This window comes from Geospiza fortis, unplaced genomic scaffold (genome assembly GCF_000277835.1).
Source record: "Geospiza fortis unplaced genomic scaffold, GeoFor_1.0 scaffold204, whole genome shotgun sequence".
Lineage (NCBI taxonomy): Eukaryota > Metazoa > Chordata > Aves > Passeriformes > Thraupidae > Geospiza > Geospiza fortis.
The window spans coordinates 444238-464031 of NW_005054505.1; the positions used below are offsets into that span (position 1 = coordinate 444238).

General features: G+C 37.6%; 1 protein-coding gene across 4 annotated transcripts in view; it reads right to left on the minus strand.

Moving 5' to 3' along the window:
• The window catches only part of TAFA5 (TAFA chemokine like family member 5), a 467160-nt gene that overhangs the window by 282699 nt on the left and 164667 nt on the right, over positions 1–19794 (minus strand). The window lies entirely within an intron of this gene.

A 19794-nucleotide genomic window follows, 5' to 3' on the forward strand; every position in this document is an offset into this window, starting at 1 on the left:
TTTTTTTTCTCTCTTGCTGCTGTGTTTTAAAAATATTCTTTTTTCCTGAATTAATGTGAGTATCTGTGTAGTTTAACAGATTGGTTGCAGTAAGCTCAAAAGAACAAAGCTTTTGTCTTTCATATATCACATAGGAGAAGTGAAAACTTTGTAACAGAAAGCTTACAGAGATTCCGAAGAGAGCTTAAGGAACAATCAGCTATTTTTTTTTCCTTGATCTGCAATACCCAGTCCTTCTGGAAAAATTTGGAAGAAAAACAAGAATTAGTAACAAAAGTCTGGAATTTCTAGAAGTTTGTCTAAATTCAATAATCCTGAGTGACCAAGGAAGTGGTTTCAATTATTTTGACAGAACTAACTAGTCATTAAGGAAAGCTTTAATATGTATCTATACAATGAAAAAAAAAAGTTTTGATAGAAGGATGCATTTAAACTATGTAGTAGGTCAGGAATTTGGTGCCCAAATAAATGTACATGTCAAAAGGCTCTATCTGTATGGCTCAGCATCTTATTTTTCAGTGTAGTGCTCTCTGGGCGTGCAGGATTTTTACTCTATCATTATCCCATAACCTATGGACACCTAGAGTTTCTCCTTTTTTTCTACCACTGCTTCAGTCAGAATGTTTCTATCCTTAAATTAATTCCTGTAGAGACTACACCTAAGCTGTGGCTGCTAGAACAGGAATTGAAGCCCGACCTCGCACAGCCCGGGTGAAAACCTTAATCAGCAGACACTGACTCATGATGCTGCTCACCCCTCTTTGCTCCTCAACTTGGCAGTTCCTGGCTGTGCAGAGGAACAAGTGCCTTTGCAGAGGCGCTGGGACTGCCCACCACAGCACACACAACACCCAGGTGCCAGCCTCCATCCCCAGAGCTGCAACTGAACCCCCTCGAGGTGAGAAAGGAGCTCATATGGAAAAGCCATAATCTCCAAGACAGAAAATGTAGGTGCCACTCACCATCTCACACTAACATACATCCATATCTCCTTCCAGTTAAGAGCAACAATGAGAATTGATCAGGGTTGCAGAAGTTCTGTTGTACCTACCAGGTTGCAGATGGCAAATGGAGGAAGGTGCCATCCTGAACATACTGTGCTAATATGGAAAAGGAGCTTGATCTTTAGGGAGAATAGAAGTTTCAGACAAACCAGCTGTGTTTATCATTTCCTACAGGCTTCCTGCAGACAGTACCAGGCAGGCTAGGCAGGTAGTTATCAGTTTCCTTTAGACCTCATCCAAGGAACCTATTTTTCCCTCAAAACATACAAAAAGTCTAGGAATTGTAATATAGGTTTCTTATTTAGCTACTAGAATCTTGTTCTCTACCTTGAAACTGGTTTCCACTAATAGTCAACTGTGAATTTTACATTTTTATTTTTTTAAATTTATCTGGCAACTGTCATGTCTAAAATCTGTAACAAGATCTACATGACCTAACTACAGATTTCACAAGTGTAGTTTGTCTCCTGAAGTCTACATCATCTGTTCAGCCCTGAACTGCCACAAAATAGGATTGTTACCCAGCTTTCAAAAAGGAAACATGCAAGACTTTTGCTCCAAAAGAGAATAAAGATGCTAGGAAAGAAAAAAAAAGTTTTTTGCCTATATCAACCAATGAAAATATAGAACATGTATTCTAAAAGCACAAAACAACAGTGGGACATTAATTTGTTTTTTAGAAACTGCAACTTATTCACTGAGTAGATGTCTCAGTAGGACACTATAAAATCATAACAACAGATATCCCATAATAATCTTTAACAACACAGTACAAATGCAGAAAACACCACGCAATTCCACAAGATGAGGCTTTTTAGTAGAGAGAACTGGCTATACAAGCAGGAGTCAGATGACCCAGATTCAGCCCAGCTCTTCCACTGGCTCTGAGCTTATCTACCCAGGGAAAACAACCTATAATAGCTTCTCCCACAGACACTCTTATTCCATTAGTCCAAAAATTTCTATGGTCAGGTAATTTAGTTCACTTTATTTTAACTGAAGACAGCATGGAATACTCACCATTTTTAAATTTCATATGCCAGCCTATATTGCAACAGGTTCAGTGTATAGACAAGACTTCATTACAAGGCTCAAAATAATCATTATATCACTTGGTGCTTTGATTTATTCAACGTGTAGATGAAAGTCATTCATGCTACATAAATCAGAACAATATTTTGAATCTGTAAATATTCAAGAACTATGTTTGGATCTTCAAATAATGTCATACATATCTAACAAAGATATGTAATTGGCAATTTTTTTCCTAAATTGCTTAAAAATTATGTAAAACACAATTTTCTGACTCTACTCCCCCATAACCCAAAAAACATTAGCTAGTTCCAGATACAGAAAAATTTAGAGATATATTTCTGGGAAAAGAAGGGAGAAAATTGGCTTCTCTGTGGGAAAATTAAAAAGGCAACCATTACCTATGCACAACTTTTTTTTTTTTATTAAATTGCATGTTAGAATGAAATCACTAAATACAGTGGATTTAGAAATTATTTTAATTCAAAGTGCACTTTTCTCCTTTTATGTAGCATCTTTGAACTGTCATTTAAACTCAGAACACTTAATAAGTGAATATAAAAAGTTTTGTGCTACGCCTACATAATACAGGGAAACCAAAATAGGCAATTATGTCTTATTCTTGATCAAAACATAATTTTAACCTATAAAAGTGCTTGGTTTCCACCTGAATTACAAGTCTTAAAGCTACAGGTATTCTTACTACTTATTTATGTTTGCTGTGCAACTGACATGCAATAAGTATGTTTCCTTTTTTCCCTGAAGTTTCAGTAATCAAAATGCATTTTTGCTTCTTCGTGTATATTAAAGCTAAGGGTACTTAGTCTGAAGATTTTTTTTTCCATAAAAACTTCACCAAAAAAAGATAAGGTAGCATTGTCTCATGGAATTAAAAAAATCAATTACAACTGAATATCACAAACAAAACAGCACTAGGGGAATTATTAAAGAGACATATTTCTGTTGAAGGGTGCTCCTGCACGGAAGTTTTAATCTCTAAATCTTAGAGATTAAGTATAAGCCATACTGACTTTGGCTGGGTCACTTGAAATTTCATCATAGTTTCTGGTACAGGGATGTGTTTTAGATTTGTGATGAACACTGCTGATAACACAGGGATGATTTAGTAACTGCTGAGCAGGGCATAGGCAGCATCAGGGCCTTTTCTGCTTCTCAGGCCTGCCCTGCCAGCAAGGAGGCTGGGGCTGCACAAGAAGCTGGGAGGGGACAGAGCCAGGACAGCCAACTCCAACTGGCCAAAGGGATGTTCCAGACCATATGGACCATTATTGCTGAATTTGTGTTGAGCAATAAAAGCTGGGGGAAGAAGGAGGAAGGGGAGGACATTTGGCGCTCCAGAGTAACACCTAATGTCTGATAGAGCCCTGCTTCTTTGTCAGATAACTCTGAGAAATATGATGTGATTAAGCATTGAAATTTGCTAGTTACATTATTTTTAAAATTCTTCATATAATGTCTTGTAATGGTGAGATTTTCTCATACTTTTTTCTCTTTTTGGTAAAAGCTATTTTTTACATTAAACAGTAAGTCTAGGTCTGTCTGCCAGAATGGTAAATTAGATTTGCCTTTACATCACATGAATCTTCAATGTGGGATATTAAAAGGAAGAGGAATAAGGACACTTTAAAGAAACTGACTCTTTTAAGGACTTCAAACATTTGACAATTCCCAATTTCCATTCCATCTAAAATGCATTTAAAAAATGGCCTTGCAAGTGAGCAACCAACCTATTTAGATTAGTGGACTGATTCCAGGAAGCTACCTTCTCCTCTCCCTTAACACTATCTTAGAGATATTTTAAAAATCAAGTTGTCATAACAGTGTTTCCCTTCTCCACTAAAATTAGACTGATCACTGTTATCATTTACTGAGGAAAAAAACACATCTAATTTAGCAAAATCCACATGTTGAAGTGAAATAAATTTTGTGTCCATCCCCTCTTGCATATAGAGTTTGGGGTTTTTTTTTAAATCCTAAATATATATGCAGATTCAATGTTTGTTTATTGCCAGGGTAAGGCTAATAGCACTGGTATGGCTTTTCCTAACCACAGTCTTAGTTCTTCCTTCAGAAGAGGAGGAGGAGGATATGCAGGAGGAAGAAGGAGCTGTAATTTTGTAGCAGTCTAACTCTCTTGCTTCTAACATTATTTCACTTGTTTTTATGTTACCAGAACTTTACATTCACTATTTTACTAGCACTATTGTTGGACCAGGCTATCAAGGCTTTAGATGGTCCCTTCAAACAGTGATGAATGTTCCTGGTATTCCATATGTTTTGTGACATTTGAGACAAATACTACATTTAATCAGTGCAATATGCTTTAATGGTTCTCATCGTCACACAATCTCTAAGTCAAAATAACAAAACAACCTCCCCACAAATCCTTTTAAATGTGATGCTTTATCACAGTTGCCAGCATAAATTTTCTGTTAGTGACAGCTCAGTTTTTCTTCCAAATCCACACATGTACTATTTAAAAATATTCATTCTATTTATGGAACACATAGAACTATGCAGTGAGTTGTAGTATGTGAACACTCATAGCCAGATTTAAAACATGTCAACGGATTTCATTGAGACATGTGGAACACTCCTAAGAAACTTTTTTTTCTGTTATCTAAGGACAGCATAATGAGTTTAATAAAATGTCATTTAATTAGTTGATGAGAAGAAATATTTGAGTCTTACTGGCTTAATATATCATCTACTCATGTCAAAACCTGTTTAACTCACTCCATTGGAAATTCAATAAATTTCAACTATTAGGTCCATTTTTTCCAAATCACTCACTGGAACTGGAGGACATGGTGAACATTGTGGTGGTGCTGAGCTGATGGTTAGACTTTATGATCCTAAAGGTCTTTTCCAACTTTAACAATTCTATGATTCTATGATTGCTGATTATTCATTACATCTTCAATACTGTAGGATGTCTTACTTTATTTCTATTCTTTATACATAGATACTATATGAAGATATCAGAAAAAAGTAGTTCTGCTAACATAAAGTCCTAATGGCTTGAATCATCACATGAGAAAAGAGTTGCTCTTCAGAAAATATGTAATGCTGAGGTTTTTTTAACTTTCAAAAGACCAGTATAAAACCCTAAAACCTTTCTGAAGTTATTTAAAAAATCATAATATTTCAACATTTGAACAATCCTGGAATTTCTACCAAAAAATGGGAATCCACACAGATCCTAGAGTACTGTAAGATTTAAAGCCTGCTTTCCTACCTATACTTACACTTGGAATTCTCAATTTAATAAATCAGGCATTTTCCTATACTCAAGGCAAGAATGAGACTTTAGGAAACCGAAAGCACATTCAATCCCTTTGTGTTGTAACTAGTCATTTCCATGAACCTTGCATCTGTAAAAAAAAAAAAAAAAAAAAAACCCAGACCCAAACCCCCCCCCCCCCCCTTAAAAAACAAAGCACAAAAGAGAAAGGAAAAAGACAACATGGAATTTTTAGTCTGTCTTAGTGTATATGCACCTCACAGAGATGCTCTACTGACTGCTAAAATGAAAATAAGATAAAAATCCATTCCTTTATTCTTGGCATGAAATTGTACCTCCACTGGACATACACTCAGAAGCACAAGAGAAATAGAATTTAGAGAGATCATGAAATAAAGAGAAATGGTTGCACAAAAAAGAAAACATTAATATCAAATTTTCATTAATTTGCTCTCCCAACGCAGCACTACACCATGGGAAGTTCTCCATATTCTAAAGAGAGACGGTAATTACTTTCTCTGGTGCCTTATTCTAACTGGAAATGTCCATTAGTCTTTTGGGTAAGCCTTTTCCCAGCAAACAATATTGGTCCAATATAAGCAAAATTTTCAAAAGAAATCTATTTATATTTTAAAGTCTAAGGCCAGTATCAGGATTATTTCCACCGGTAGCTCTGGCAGCTGGTCTGTCTGTCCAGTGTTTCCTCTTTCTGCACAAGGCTGCCAAAAGCACTGATATGGAGCAGAGCTCCTGAGGCTTCTGGCTCAGTAAGGACGAAGGGCAGCCAGACCTCCAAGAAGAGTGTTTGCCTCCTCAGCAAATACATGTTGAACTAAGACACAGCTGATTCCATTCCTGAATCACCTACCTGCATATCTGGCCAGCTCTTATAGGCAACCAGCCACTGGCCAACAACACAGACACTTACACTACTTTTTCCAGGCACCAAGACCCCTAGAGCACCTGGGAAGCAGCTCTGGCAGCCATTCAGACTGGCAAAAAGATCTGACTTTTCTGTTTCTATGATAATTTGAGGTGGTAAAAAAAATTAAGGTAAAGTGTTAACATGGACATTAAACTACATCCAATATTCTAGCAACACTCAATAAAATAATTTAGTAAAATAAAATTACAAAAAGACCCCACTATAATAAAAAAAATCCACAACAACCAAACAACCAGAAAAAAACCCACACAAGCAAACCCTAAAAATCCACAGATAAAATAAATTATAGAAACCAGAAATGAAAAGAGAGAAAATTATATGTCATAATCAAGCCATATACATTTTTGTGCACCTTGTTTCCTCAAGGTAATCCAACCTCAATCTGCCTTATTCAGGCAGAAAGCATTCTACTGGCTTCAGAAAGCACAGAGGAGGCCACATGCTGTCTGTCTCAGAACAAAGTATCTCCCATCCCATTAAAGCCCTTCTAAACATTCCAGAGCATCTACTGTAACTTTTCACATACTAGTTTGCAAATATCAGGCACGCCAATGTGAAGGTAAGACCATGTTTTCAAATTGGAATAGGAACTCTTGCTGTTTTACATGCCTTCAACAAGCTCAAAGATTCAAACATACACCTTGCTGACTCTCATAACAGCTGTCAGGAGTTTTCCTTCCAAAACTTTATTATGCTCCTTGAAACATAGGCTTAAAACTGTCTTGCTAGAATGCCCTCTCTTTCTTTTGGTAATGTAAGATAACGCTCAACAGAAATACCTACTGGTGCTTCTCAAATCATCTGATGAATTAGTCAAGTCAAGAGCAAATTATTTCAGGATGTATTTAGAATCTGTTTCAGACCTGCTATGTGTGTGAAATTCTGGAGGATTGTTCCAAGCATATCAGTTACTCTAGTAAGAGACACCTTTCCTTCTTTCAGCAAAGTACCCAACAAGAGAGGGTAAGATGAGAATGTGCTGTAACACCATCCTGCCTCCTTCAACTCTTATCTCTCTGCTCAGACCTGAGACTGTCAGATCTTTGGGGCAGGAGTTTTCTTTTTGTCCTGCTTTAGCACAGCAGAAAAAGATTTGAGTCCAAGACTGGGCACTAGCAATATAGCATTACAGAATAAATCCTGTTATTCAGGAATAAAATTTAATGTCTGAGTTTGAGCTGAAGTATGACTTTAGAGAAATATATATGTAATAATATGCATACATTTTCTACTATGACTTCAAAAATTTTGCTCTTCAAAAGAAAGCATACAGTAAATTATTACATTTATTTGAATAGATTTACTAGGATTTACTAGATCAACATTTTATTACCTATGTAATAAACATGCAAATAGCAACATAGTGTATACTCCGCAGACTTTTCTTTAAGTATGACTTTTTAAGAACTTTGTCTAGGAAAAATATACTATCTGAGCAATTAAAAAAAAACACAAACCAAAAAAACAAAACAAACAAGCAAAAACAAAACAAAAAAAAAAAGCCCCCAAAATTATGATAATTTTGGATGATACTGTCAAAATTATTCAAGAAAATTTTATTAAGAAGTAAACAAACATGGGCAACATAAGGATATTAAAACTAGAAAAATAAAATTGAATACAGCTGTAAGGCTGATTTACAAGTGTTTTTGTCTTACAAAGTAAATCCAATACTACAATACAAAACCTAGAGGTGTGAGAAAACCGTGAGTGCAAAACAGTTGTATAACACAATACAGCAACAAAAGAGCTAAGCACTCCTAAGGGTCCCATGACTGAATTTTGTGTAAAGGTCAGGAGAGCTAAAAGGCAGTAGAAGGCAATGTGGCATCCCTGAAAAAGGACTAAACTAACACAGTAGCTTCACCGGTAATTCAGTCTGTAACCTTAGGCGTATTTCCCTCCTCCTCCTTTGCCTTCCTTTTCTTTCACTCTTTTTGGCAATTTGAATATCTGCACAGATGTGGACAGACACTGAACTCATTCTGACTGCACTGCACAACAGCTGAATGGGAATCATCCCCAACCAGAATAAGATTTAATGACACTGTGCTGGGGTGTTCAAGCCAACAATGCATGCTGACATCTCTCTATATTTACTATCTCTCTCTACCAAATGGATCATAATGTTTGGTTTTCTAATGTAAATAAAAATATATCAGACATCAACAAAATGACAGCAAAAAAACCCCTATCAAAATACCCACATAGACTGATCTTCATTTGTGTAAATAGAGGGAGTGTAGCCAAAGATGCATAACACGTGACAGTGTTATAGTACCAATAGATATCTTTCAGACAGGCCTTAAACACAGCCCCAGTTTGCAGATTAGAAAATGACCCATTGGGGAGAATATTTTCAGATTAGTACCGTCTGTGTCTTCATTTATTTTGGACACTCCAGCATCCAGCTATAACCTGCGACATCACAGTTCCTGTAGACAGAATCAGGCCGTGTTGATATTACCAAACTCAAAAATATAGTGTGACAGATAACAGGAAGTCCAGTTCAGGCTTAAAAGCTTTTAAGTTCAGATAAATATTTTTTTGTCTGGTGGAAGCTAAGCTGCCTGCTGCTGTGGTTATACTTTGATCAGTACTCATACCAGCTGTATGAGTATTCAAAATTAGTTTAAACATAAGATTTCAGAGGCCTTTGTATCTCATGTGTATCATGATATGGACAAGGGGACCAAATCAGTCATTTTACAGATGACACCAAGATGGGCAGGAACATTGATCTTCTGTGGGGTAGGAAGGCTCTGCAGAAGGACCTGGACAGACTGGATCAATGCCAAGAACAACTGGATAAGACTCAACAAGGCCAAGTGCCAGATCCTGCACTTGGGTCGTGACAACCCCAGGGAATGCTGCAGGCTGGAGCAGCGTGGCTGGAAAGCTGCCTGGCAGAAAAGGATCTGGGGGTGCTGGCTGACACCACTTGGACATGAGCCAATGTGTGCCTAGGTGGTCAAATGGGCCAATGGCATCCTGGCCTGTATCAGAACCAGTGTAACCAGCAGCAGCAGGGCAGTGATTGTTCCCCTTTACCTGACATGGTGAAGGTACACCTCGAGTGCTGGGTTCAGTTCTGGGCCCCTTAAAATATGACACTGAGGTGCTGGAGCATGTCCACAGAAAGCAACAGAGCTGGTGAAGGGTCTGGAGCACAAATCTCATAAGGAGCAGCTGAGGGAGTTGGGGGCATTCAGCCTGGACAAAATGAGCCTCGGGGAGACCTTATCACCCTACAGCTACCTGAAAAGAGGTTGTAGCCAGGGGTTGGTATCTTTTCCCAAGTCAGAAGAAATAGGACAAGAGGAATTGGCCTCAAGTTTTCTGGTAAAGAGTGTGTAAAGATTGGATATTGGTAAAAATTTCTTCACTGAAAGAGTTGTCAAGCACTGGAACAAGCTGCATAGGAAAATGGTTGAGTCAGCATTCCTGGAGGTATTTAACAGACATGCTGATGTGGGCATTAAGGACATGGTTTGGTGGTGGACTTGGCAGTGGTAGGTTCATGGTAAAACCCGATGATCTTACAGTTTATATCCAAATTAAATGATTCTATGATTTTATGATTCTAAGATGATCATCTTTCCGGTTGCCTCTTTCTGTATCTCAAATCAATTTGTTATCTTTCACTAATAACTTCTTCCACTCATGTACTTATTTTACAGAAAATTCAAGAAGTTTGTTTCCTTTCATAAGCTGGAGAGCCTCTGGTCTTATTTCTGCAAATACAGGTTTTGGAGTGCAGTGCTTATCTAAGAAATCTTGTAGAAATTGTTCCTTTGCTAATTAACACATAGGAAAATACTAATAGACTTCATGCAAAGCCTTTGCACTATGACAATTATGCTAATGTTCTCTGATGCTTTTTCTTATTTTCTTTTTAATTGTAGAGACACAGAACATAATCCTGTGAACATCCAAAATTGATGGCACTTATTATCAAACTGAACACTAGGCAATTTCCTTTCTGAGTCCTCACATTTAATGCTGCCAGTATTTTTTGTTTTGTTTTGCTTTTTAAACAGCTGTCTCTAAAGACTCACAGGCATGAGCAGCTCTAGAAAAGATCCTCTCTTCCAATACTTGGCTCTATAATTCAGAAGATGCAGCCAGCATCCTCTCCCAACAGACATTCATAAGGCAAATGGGAAGACTCCTGTGAGTCATGGTACAACACAGGCTAAGTAAGCCATTCTTCCTGCACTTTCATAAATTTCACAATCAGGAGTGTAGCTGTCATATGCACAGCATGTGATTTACACACAGATTTGTCTCATGTATACCTATGATGGGCAAAACCACAAATTCACCAGCACTATGCATAAAATCTGAAAAATATTTGCAATGTTTATGCACATTACTATAAATAAACACAATGCCTTAAATCAGTTCTCAAAAATGGAAACTCATGAAAGAGTCATAATCACATAACTGCAGAATAAACTTCCACCAAAACTGTTAATTGGTAAGCAATGCAGTCCTATTTTCACTCTCTGTGTTCGCATTTCAGGGCTCTGCTCTTCTCTCTCCATTTGTGTTTTTCAAATCTGTAATTCTTAGGGTTTATTTTCGTTGCAGAAGTACATCTGGTGCTGCTAAGCTGCATTGCCTGTGTTTTTTATACTCATCCCACAGTACCTGGAACAAAGATGATAAAATACCTACTCTCAGCAGGCCATTCTGTGGCATGGGAAGACCTCCTCAAATGGTTAAGATGTTAGCAGAACATTTTTCCCTGAATTCCCTGGCCATATCCTGAATGTCTGTCTAATTCCAACAAGATTATTTGGAGTATGAACTAGTGGTTACAGTACCCAAAATTCAACAGCCTACATGAGTGCAGAAGTAGTGTGGATGTCATACTTCAGCTTGTCTTTAAAGTGTGCCTAGCATCACATTTAAATTGCATGAGGCTGTGCAAACAAGTAACTGCCTCACTTGCCCTTAAACCAGTTTTTTTCAGTTTTCACATTAAAACACTCAGAAATGTTTCTGGGGCAGTACAGGATTGCCCCCAGCCTGCTCTGCCAGCAGGTACACTGGCCACAGCAAACCCAGAATGTCTGTGGACATGCCCACCCTTCCAGATCACAACATACCTTAATGCAAGCCTGCCTTTGTTTGATGTTTTAAGCTAAAATGCCAAGGAAGTTGCATAGCTGAAATACAGGACTGGTGTGATTGGTCTGTGTTCTGCACCACCAATTTTGATGCAATGAGCAGTAACTTCCAAAAGAAGCCTTTTAATACCTGAGAGCTATAACATTTTACAAGGGTGCAGACACATTTACTTGTCTATCAAAGCACGTATTACCACGAAGGCTTAAGTGCAAACCCTCCTCTCCTTCAGGTGGTCATGGCATAGACAAGTAGCCTTTTTTTAACCAGTCAGCAAGTGAATCTAGAAGCTTTTTTTTGCCAAATCAGAAAAAACATTATAGCAAATTAGTTTATAATAACAAAAAAGCCTACATGCTTACCTAAGCCTCCTAATCTTGTACTTAAATCCAGCCTGTGTTATATAAGCTTTCCTTTGAGTTATGGCAATATAAATGACAGTTCTAATTTCTCTAGAAAATATCACAGGAAGTGTTTGCTCACTTGAAGGTTTTCAAAAAGGCCAATCCTGTCCAGATAAAGCAGAGACTGCTTTTCATATGCAGTGATGGCTGCTAACACTGGGTTAGAACACTAAGTCCTTCTTAGTGTTATTCCGAAGCGGTATTCCATTAGGAAATCCAACAGGCCCCTTTGGCTGAAGCAGAGCTGCTGTAGCATTTATAGCTGACAGTGGTAGCTCTTATCCTTGCAGTGGAGCATATAGAGCTACCTTTTCTCTCTCTCACTCCATCCTTTGTCTCCAGGCATGCTGCTGGCAGCACACCTACACACCTACTCTCAGAACTGACAATCATTTCCCAATGCTCATACAGAAAGCTATTACAGGACCCATCATATTTGTATGGTGTCTTTCCCCTATTAACATTATAGTGACTTAGACTATTTTGAAAGCAATATCCTTCTGCCATTTAGCCAGAATGTCTTTTGCATTTATTATGACTGGAAGAGCAAATAATCAAAACTTCTATGATCCTCAGATCAAACGTTCCTAATCTATGCATGAAATACCTTCTGCACAGATTATAGCTACATTTTGAAATCAATACTTAGAAATTTACTTTATATTATATATATCTTTAGGGTAGGACTGGTTGTATTTTTGCTGTATTAAAATACAAAAGCTGATATTTACTATTGTAAAAAAACATTCTTTCAGAACATGAGAAGGCTTAAACCACTTCTGTTACTAAACTGCTGGAATAGTCACAATGCATTAGTACTTTCAATAACAACTAAACTTGATTTAAAGATTGTGTACCTAAGAACCTGTGGTCTAATTTTCAAAAACTGAAAGAATTACCTCAGTGCAAAAGGTTCAGTGTAACTGAACAAGAAGCTGGGAACCCAAACCTCCTCTCATCTGCCTAATCTTAAAACAACCCTCCACCCTAGCATACTTATCATCAAAATTGCCATCAACATATGCTGCAGTAAACACATCTTCACCAGCATGAAAAATAGAAAATGTGCCCTTTCACAACTGGCATAAACACCTCGCATAACACAGCCATCAATGCATGGATCCTGTGCATGCACACGTGGAAGGCACCAACACTGATATAAAATTATGTAGGGCTAAGTGAAGAGACCTTCCTGTACCAGCAGAACTCACATATGAAACAGTAAAAGACAAGACATCCACTTAATGGAAGAACAGTTTTCACAAAACATTTCTTATATTTCTGGTTGATCATTCAAAACCTTTCTCAACAGAGACATACAAAATAATTTAAAAAGATAAGCTTTGGGACTAAAACTTATAGCTTTTCCAGATACTAAAAATCACTGATCTAACAATGACGCATTATTATCACACTCACATCTTCTCCCTAGATAACTTCTCCATGTTCCACAGGTAATAATTATCTGTCTCTTTTCATCCCACAGAGCTAACAACTTGAATACCTTCAGCCTTGCTAGCAGCTTCTACTGTCCCTCAGGTAAAAAAACCCCTTTCCATTGTTTCTCAAACTGTATATTAAATTAACATAAATAAATTAAACTGAGCAACTGTTCTCAACATGTAGTGTTTTATTTCAGTTTTGAAGAGATAGTTTTGTATCTAGGAACTGGCGTATTTTTCCAACATCTCTTGCTTATAAAACTCAAATGCCCCCACACACACATATATCAAAACATATATAATATAGATTATAATATATATTATATATAATATATATTTACACATTGCAATGCATGTGTGTACATGCATATTTAAGTATTTTAATATATGTATGTGTAAAACTTAATATATCTTCCTAAAAACCTTGTCTTATAAAATCTTTAAAATATTTTCAAAGCTTACATTATCACATCTCAGAAACAGATACTGGCTTAAATAGACAAGAAAAGATAAAAATCATTAAAAATTAAAACCTCATTAAAATCTCATTTTATTTGGCTTGTGTGGCCAGCCTTTAGGGAGACTTCAGCAGTGGCTTCTGTGAGAAGCTGCTGGAGGCCTCCTCCATGTCCAGCAGAGCCAATGCCAGCCAGCTCTAGGATGGACCCACTGCTGGCCAAGGCTGGTCCAGGCAGGAATGATGGTACTGCCTCTGTGATAACACATTTAAGAAGGTAAAAATAAAGTTACTGTGCTTTTGTAATTGTGGCCAGAGAAGAGCAGGGTGAAAATATGTGAGAAGAACAGCAATGTAGGCACCAAGGTCAGTAGAGGAGGGAGATGAGGTGCTCCAGGCAGGGATTCCTCCGCAGACCATGGTAAAACAGCTGTGCTGCTGCAGCCCATGGAGGTCCCCGGGGAGGCAGAGATCCACCTGCAGCCCGTGGAGAAGACCTATGCCAGAGCAAGTGGTGCTCAACAGGAGGAGATGACCCCATGGGAAGCCTGCACTGGAGCAGGCTCCTATCAAGGACCTACAGAGGGGTGGAGAGAGGAGCCCAAACTAGAGCAGGTTTTCTGGTAGGATTTGTGACCTTGTGGGTGATCCATGCTAGAGCAACCTGTCCTTGAAGAACTGCACCCATGAAAATGTACTCACTCTGGAGCAGTTCATGAAGAACTGTAGCCTATGGGAATGACTCACACTGGTGAATTTAGTGGAGAACTGTCTCCCATGGGATGGACTCCTGCTGGAGCAGGGGAAGAACTCCTTCTGAACAGCAGCAAAAACAACTTGCAATGAACTGAGAAGAACCCCCATTCCCCATTCCCTTGTGCTGCTGGGAGAGGAAAGTACAGCCCAGAAAGGGAGGAGGGGTGGAGGGTGGAAGGTGTTTTCAATATTTGTGTTACTTATTATCCTGCTCTGATTTTTGCTGGCAATAAATTCAATTAATTTCCCCAAGCTGAGTCTGTTTTGTCTGTGACAGTAACTGATGAGTGACAACTTTCCTTGTCTTTATATCGACCCATGACATTTTCTCTCCTTTGTCCAATTGAGGAGGAGAGTGATAGGAGTCAGTGGTAGGAGTGGTAGGAATCTTTGCTGCCTACCTGGCCTCCAGACAAGGTCAAACATAGCTCACTTTTGATGCCTTCTGAAGTCTGACCTAGAACAGAGGCTAGACATAGCTAAAGGATAAAGTAGGTATTTATTAGAAGGCCTCAGTGGATACACCTTGGGCAGTACAAGAGCCCAGCCAGGGCTACACCCAAGATGAACTCAAAATGGTGACAAAATGGATGACTGGTCACGGGGATCTCACACTTTTATAAGTTTTGGTCTATTAGCATATTGGAGTTAATTGTCCAATTATAGCTTTAGATTATGATGTCCTATCCTTATTGTTTTTCTCTCTTCAGTCCACCCTTGTTTATGCTCTTGGATCTGAGATTTGGATCATTTATCCTTGGTTCCCAGCTAGAGAAGGAATTGTTTTGTCTACCTACTCTGTGTAGAGAGCTTACTAGCCCCTAATATGAATCTCAGAAGTACATACTAAAGCAGTATAGAATCTGAAAAATATAAAAGCTAAACCTTGAGGCATCACTTTTGCATCCTCCCTGCTCTGGGGGAGGGCACCACATTCTTTGAATATTCTTAATACAGATTTGCCTTACCTATTTTAAGCATCCAGAGACAGAGACACCCTAGAGTTTTTCCAAGTATTTAGCTGTCACATAAAGAGTTTTCTTGTCCCAGATTCCCAGTGTTATGGAGCATGCTGATTATTTTTGTTCAATTTGTTATCATTTGGGAAACAGAACCATCATTGCTCATGCTAATCTTTCCTACATTAGAAGATAAACTTTTTTTGCAATGATATTGACATATATACCTGTCAACCTTTCTACTGAGTGCTAAGAAACATTCTTTTGTCCTTCTAATATCTGCTGCTGATTATTGTTTGTCTCCTCTGGAGGCCATCCAATTCATCTGTTTCTTCCTTTCAGCCTAATGCCCAAGACCAGGCAAATTGCTTCTGTGATATCCCACTCAATGAAAAATAAGCTTAGTAGCAACTCTCATGTGTTGCAAATGACATTCCTGTCTGCATGTCCCAGGGCAATTTGCTCTTTTTTTATGCAGAAGAATCACATCATTAATTAATTTCAATTGGTGGTTATTCTAACACCCAGATACATTTATACACTACTGATGTCTACACATTGATTTCCTATTTTTAACACAAACATTTGATTCCTCATTTCTAAATTTTAGTAATTTGCATTTATCTTCATTGATCTTCATCTTACTGACTGAAAAACATTCCTCTAATTTATCACTCATTTTGATCTGAGACTAAGTGCTTAGTACACTTTGCACCTCCATGCTATCAAAACAATTAAATTGCTTTCTGTTGCAAACAAAGGATCTCTTTACAATTCTCTAGTTGTATCTTATTATAGTTGTGGATCAAATGGAATATACAGTTCTCTAGGTTTAATAAACTTTATGATCACTGTTTAGTTCATGGAACATACTGTTTCTAAATAAGGTGCATATATTCAATCTCTTTCCAAAAGCGTTCATACAGTACTGGAAAGAGGAATGATATTAAAAACTTTAAAACCAAAGATAATTGAATATAAAAAGAAACAAAAAATTGTAAAGAAGAAGAAATAAAACAAACTCAGAAAGCACAGGTTATGACAAAGAAAAGAAAATGCTATGACTTTCTACATGAAAACACACTGCTAAACAAAAACTGACAAAAAGTCCCTGATAAAGACAAAAAATCAATAGGAAAAAATACCAAGAGGAAACAAAGAGCAGCTGTATACAGGAAATTCTACAAATCTTTCACCAAATCCACAATTACAGATCAAGACATCCTCCAAAGTAGATTCTAGGAAAACTTCATACCACCTTCAGATTTTAAAATAAATACTTAAAAATACAGAGACGTGAATTCAGCACATAATTTCTGAGAAAAATACCTATTGAGCTAGGTAAGGCTTTTCATATTAAGGAAAAAAACATTTTAAAGAGAAAAAAGTGTAAATGATAATTTTTCACAGTCTTGAGTTTCTTTCATAATGGTACAGCTTCAGGCAGAGGAGGGATAGAAGAGGAGCTAGGGACAGGAGGAGATAATTCATGAAATTCATTCACAACTGTCAGCCACATCATCTCCAAGAAAAGGAATGTTGGTCCAGGAAGGTCAGCAGACTGAATAAAAGCGTATGTTAAAAGATTTTAAAACTGCACAAAAAAAAAAAAAAAGTAAGGATGAAAAACATAGAAGCAGAACAAATAAAAAAAGAATGCATATAAATAACCCAAAATGCTGTCTTGACAGTGAGTGCAGTATACTGCAATAAACATTCCTACACTATAAATCTTATGCAACACTTACAGTAAATGATAGTATTTTTGGTTCAAATCTCCCAAAACTCCATTCCAATATGATTAATTTATTTTTACTAAATCTCTACAAGGTAACTATAGTTGTGCCACTTTAAAAATGGACTGACAGACAGTGTGCCATGTCCAGTCTCACACAACAATTATGAAAGGATGAAACTATTTTAAATCCTAAATGTCTTCATCATCTATAATATCATCCTTCCTCTACACTTTTCCAAGTATTTTCTGAAGACTGGCATTATCATCAAGACCTACACAGAATATTGTGGTTTCATGATGTGCCCTCAGCTGTACCACTATGTGTATAAACAGAGTCATACAATCCACTTTTTTTGGAATAAAAGACTTACTGAAAAAATGCATTTATAGGTGGGCAACTGAAGCTTGGCAGTATTGAAAATAGATGCAAATACATTCTGCCACTTTTACTATGCATAAGCCAAATGGAAACCCAACAACCCAGCTCATATTCATGGCAAAACATAAGTCAACTCAATCAACAGTAGAAATAATTGCTTAGAACAGTTCATAGACACTGATCTTTGGCAGCCACCTTCAAACCCTTCCTCTCCTAGCAAACCTGTTTACTTTCCAAATCAAAGAGGAGGATTCAAAGTTTTTGACATTAAGCATTTCAAAATTACTATAAATGATGCATTCTGTAACCACTGAGTGAAGCAGTTCTGGAATTGACAATTCAAGCATTTCACAAGTTAAGAAGTAAAAAAATTTGTTCCAACATGGGGAGCCAAAGAGCAGTTAATACATAGAAATATATGAATACAGGAAAAACCTCAGTATGAATAAGTGGTAAGCAAATTAGCAGGCAGTTTTCTAGGAAACTCAGGTCTTGCATCTGATGGATCATTGATTCTTAATATTTCTCCATAATTCAGCACTTACTAATAAATGAACAGCAAAGCCTCATCCATTACTATTAGAATTGGATAGTGGCAAAATAGGCTGACACATGTTTCCACCTACACAAGCACATGGATTTTTCCACCACGCACTGAGCAGGGTGCAGTGATCAGCTGTTGCTTGGAAAGGAGCTGATACTGCAGTGCAGTGCAGCAACTGAAAGCTGCCACTGTCATGTTTTGAAGCTGTTACTTCTGAGGGCAAGGATGGATAGAGATATGCTACAGCTCTCTCAAACCCACTCTGGGATTCTGATAAACTTTCCTACCTACCTCTCTTGAGTGGAAAAATAAATAAATAATAATGAAAAAAATGTGTACAGATTTTAAGAGGCAAAATATCATTTCCCTCTGTCTGCTGAGAGAATAACAGACTATTTTCAGAAGAATGTTTCTTCATATTAATTTACCCTTCAAAACTGAGACTGAGGAAAGCACTGCTGTTGCTCAGTGTAGAACTAAAGGTAACAAGTGATTCCCAGTTTAAAGCACCTCTCAGATTCTCAGATTTTTCTCAGTATTATTCCCATTTTGAAACAAAACTTCAAACCAAGGCTTCCTCTTTACAAGCAAATCGGAGGAGCTACATATGCATTGGAAAACTGGGAAAAAAACCATGGTTCAAAGAAGATAAGCAGTCTAGCTTGAAAAATCAACTTTAAGTCATCAGTTAGCATATAAAGGACGAAGTTTTTTGTATACCAGTTTCTTCTTTGCACAAGGTTACAATCAATTATATATTTTAGGACAGCATATCCTGTTCTACTTGTCCCTTGAGATTCAAAAATGCAAATCACACCAAGAGTCTTAAGGGTTAATGACAATAATTCTTTCTGATTCAGGACAACTATTTCAGTATACTATACTTATGGAAAATATAAATACTATTTCAAGAACACCTCAAAAAGTCATACATTGACTCTTACTCCCTAAAAGACTGACCCCAACTCATGATATTTTTTTCTTTACAGAAGATAAAATTATTCTAAGAGAAGGGTTACTCTACCTCATAACTTTTTTTATCTCTGCTCATCTTGTCTATCACTATGTATGTACAATAGCTTCAGGTTGAAAAATCAAATTTTTATGCACTTTAACATGCACATATGTGGCTTCTCCACAAGAGACTCCACCGACCCACTGTTCACCGTTAAGTTCTGAGAAATGCCACTCATCTCCTATTGCTGACCTGACTCTTTGCCATCCTGTATTAGGCCTATTAATTAGAGCTACCATATGATTAAGCAATAAAGAAAAACCTGTGGATCTTACATAAAGATGGAAGCTCATGTGGCGTGAAGAGACAGGCAGGCTGTGCTCTGCTGCATCTGAAGCTACTGCTTTTATTTAGAGCTCTTTCCAGTTCCACACATCTTGAAACAGCACGAGAACTTCTGCTTGTCAGTGCTATTGCAAATTCCCTACATATACGCATCAAATCCTGATTCAGTAACAACAGCCTGCACCTCAGCCATCCCCAAGTACTCTTTGCCTTCATTGCTTCAGCAGCACTGAATTGCTATCCACCTTCTTTCATCCTGTACCTGTATCACTGACCTCAGTTCCTCCCTTGCTCATACCTAAATCCATGTCCTGTCAGCAACCCACGCATTGCTGCTCCCACTTGCCATGAACCTTTCATAAGGATTTCAGTATTCCTTGCAGTTCCCATCTTCTATTTCATGTTTCTTAGGCTGCAAAGAGTGCTTACAGGCAT